Raw genomic sequence first — 3919 nt, 5'->3', positions numbered from 1 at the left:
TCACATCTTGGCAAGACAAAACCATGTTATCCCCAGAGCTCATGAAAACAGATGATCCAGTTATTGTGCACACTGTTGACAGAAAGAGACAGTGAAAAATGCATAAATACACAAACTTGAACATTTCAAGATCGCTCATTTTATCAGGAAGATTACAGATGTGATTCGTTGCAAGAAGTTCAATGGTAGAAAATGTCTGATTTGTGGAGGAATTGTTTTAAAAAAAAGACATTTGCTTGCTAATATCTTAAACAGCTATATTTCTGAACCATTTAAATATTTCTATATATTCTTACCTGTAAACTGAAGCCCCAGGATCAGAAATAAATGAACTTTAATCCATTTTATTTCAGCCATTGCTCGTTTAAGCCTCGTCAAGCTTGTTCTGATGAAATAAACTGACGCTGGCAGCTTCTTGAAGGTTATCTGTACTTCCGTGGAAGGGTTAGGGTGGAAGTGTTACTTCCTCACATTCTCATTATATATTTTTTTGCATTCTGTTACATTTATGTCATTCATAACTTTAAAAAAGTGGTTAATCTTAATTAACCATAGGTATATTTAACATTGTTAAGATCATCCAAACAGGCTAAAATGCATCTTAAAGCCTTTTGGTGAACTTTGTGTTCAACAACGTAGCATATCTGAAACAGAGGCGTTTCTCACAGTCATAAAGCAGAAGTGAACTGAACTGAATGTTTAAAAGGTCTTTAAGAAAAAGGTTTGTCAGTATTTGTAGACTTATTGTAATCAAATTCATGGAAAGTTGCATTAGCAGTGAGTAAAGCAGACAGTTTAAGGTTAAAAAGTTTTGGCACAACTTGTTTCTACTTTTAACTCAGACGTTCACATGAAGGGGGAAGTCATTTGGTGAGAATGTGGTTCATAGCAGAGCTCTGCTGATTTTCAGCGCTGCATCAAGAGAAAACATTGAGAAACTTTAATGTTTTAAGATCAACAGTTTGTTTTACATTCCTAACTCACCTGTTATTTCCATAAATCAACAAAAAGCAGCAACATTGATCAGAAATGATCAATAATGTTGGAGCCGTTAACGAGGGCGTCATGCATCAGCCGCTGCTGGCAGCAGATGAGGCTTTGGTGGTGGAGGCGTTACAGTGAGGGCAGGTGGGTCTAATGTAACTATTATTAATGCATATAATCTTATAGAAAGAAAAAAAGTGTAAAATAAACAAAGAAATTTATATTTATCCTAAAATTTTACCAAGAATAAATAAAATATACATATTAAAAGCATCTCTATGGTTACAAACTGGAGCAAAACAGAACAAGTTTCTGTCTGACCATTTAAAACCAGGTAATAACAGTTATTGACTCTGACTCTATACTGCCCTCTCGTGTGCAATTAATGTAATTGCAAAATAAAATCAATTCTTAATTCAAAGTGCAGTTTGGGATTTTACTGTGGATTTGATGCTGTTGATCCCTGGATTTAGACAGAAACCAAACCAATCTCCAGTCTTTTCACAGTTCATAATATTCATAATAATCACTCTGCAACTGAAGAAAAACCCATTTGAGATAAAACTAAAATTATTTTATTGACAGATATTTAAAAAAACTGGAGCAATATGAATGTAGAGTCTTGAAGCTATACAGATTTACATTAGAAACATCCTAAACCATAAATATAATTCAAAGCAAATTTAACAATGTCAAGTTAAAATGTTGAGAAATGTAAAAATGTATATTTATGTGCTCAACTAAAAACATAAATCATTGCTTCAGTTTTTACTCAGTGTTTTTTTTAATTGAAGCCTGTTTCTGCCACTCATAAAAAAATAAAAATTATCATGAGATTTTTTTTTTTTCATATCTGTTGAAGATGTCATCTACAAGGTGCATTAATATCTTACTCAACAGTGCCTCCTACTGGGCCAATTATTCTGGAAAATGCGACTGATAACAGGTTCTGGAGTTAATTTATTAATTACAAAATTGAGCATTTAAAATAATGACTAATAGGTTATGCATTTTTTCATCATGTAGAGGTGGAAATAAGTTTGTTTCTTATAAATGTGTTAAATTGCAAATTCTGATGATTTCTCTCATTTTAGTAATTTCATAAACCTGCAGCTGAAGTAAAGTAGTAATAAAGAAGTTACATAAAATTAAGTTGAGCATGATCATATGGTGCAAAAAAATGAAAGAAAAACAACGTTAGTACTTCTGGTAACTCCAGGGTGGAGTGTGTGAGACTTGGCTGCTTGATGGCTGCTAAACAGGAAGTAGTAAATGTGTTATCAAAAACAGATGAGTGCAATAATGTAGTGCTTCTGTTTATTATAATTAGCTTTCGGATATCTACAAAAATACAGAAGTGTACATTAGTGACTGTAATACCATGTGGCAGCAACAAGCTATTTTGTTGATGTAGATGACAAAAATACAGGAAACTGATAAAAGCAACTATCAGACAAATTTTCCATGCATTTTAAAGCACAGTGAGATAAAACAGTCACTCAGAACCACCAACATCTGGAACGTACATGTTACTAATTTAACAGAAACATATTAAAGTCTCATTCCAACCTATTGGCCTGGAGCGGTGAGCAGAGAGTAGAGGCCGTTGGGATCAGTAAACGCTGCAGCAGGCGGGCCGGGAGCTGAAACGGTGCTGTAGGTCATGTCGTCCCCTTCACCAACAACCTGGACAAAATTTAAAATGTATACAAGATACTTCCTGTTTGATTCACAAAAACCTGACAAATGTTAACCCAGCCGCTTCAAGTTTTTTATCTTTTATTTTTATCCTATTTAGCTCCAACTTATCTCAATTTGTTTTTCCAGACAAAATCACATTAGACATACCAAAAGATAAAGATTTCATGTTTCGATAATACCAACTCTTCAGTCATCTGCATGTTTTTTAGTGCTGCTGTAACAGGAGTCTCTTGTGTAAAACGAGCTGAAGCTGACACTACTTTGAAAAGTTAAGGATATTTGGCTTTCAGGTGAAATTTATGAAAAATTACAATATTATATAACGTAAAAAAGGAATTTTATCATAAGAATGTGATGTTACTCAATGTATTGAAACAAAAGTCAAACTGTGGTGAGTATGAAACAACAAGAAATGTCAACATGTTTAGTTAAATTTCAAGTCAGATGAAATTAGGAGTGAATATTTTCAGTCAGATTGAGACGAGGAATAAAGAAACTCTTACACTTACATTAAACCTGACTGGAGTTTCACTGATGGTGGAGTAGTAGACACCATCTTCAGGCTCAACCTGCAGAAGAAACATTTAGTTTAACATCTGAGATGTAGAGAAACTGACAGGTTTATCTTGTTACAGGCTTTAATATTTAGCAGCTTATTTTAAAAGAGGTATAACTCAAACTCTAGACGCTTTATGAGTTTTATTGTTTGTTCAATATTTGAAGTTACATGAAACTCGTGTATCTTGTTTTCATGATCAACTGGTTATTTTGAGCTGTGTGTGTTCTCACGTCGTCTCTGCTGGTTTCCAGTGCCTTGGTAGATACTGGAACAGTCGGATCCACTTCCTGAGCCATGAAAAGAAACAGGCTTATTAATAACTAACTGCTTTCAAAAAGAGGAATCGTGTCATTGGCTATAATAGTGATACTCACAGCGTAAACATGCACCTGCTTCGTGTTTCCTGCAACGACATCAGGCTTAACTTTAACATCCAGTTAAATACTTGGTGATTTTTAATATTTAAAGTTTTATGTTCTCACGTTTAGTTCTCCATCTGATGAGAATCCCAGTGACCATCAGGAGTACAACCAAGACCACAGCAGCAGCAGCAACGTAAGGAGCTCCTGACAGGAAACCTTTCAAAAAATACACACTTTAAATCAGCTTTTCAAGTCTTTAATTTTTACTTTTCTCACCTGATTTATCTCCTGTGGACTGACGGTTGAAGTTGAA

Source organism: Poecilia formosa, unplaced genomic scaffold, assembly GCF_000485575.1.
Source record: "Poecilia formosa unplaced genomic scaffold, Poecilia_formosa-5.1.2 Scaffold168, whole genome shotgun sequence".
Taxonomy (NCBI): Eukaryota; Metazoa; Chordata; class Actinopteri; order Cyprinodontiformes; family Poeciliidae; genus Poecilia; species Poecilia formosa.
This window is presented reverse-complemented; position numbering follows the sequence as displayed.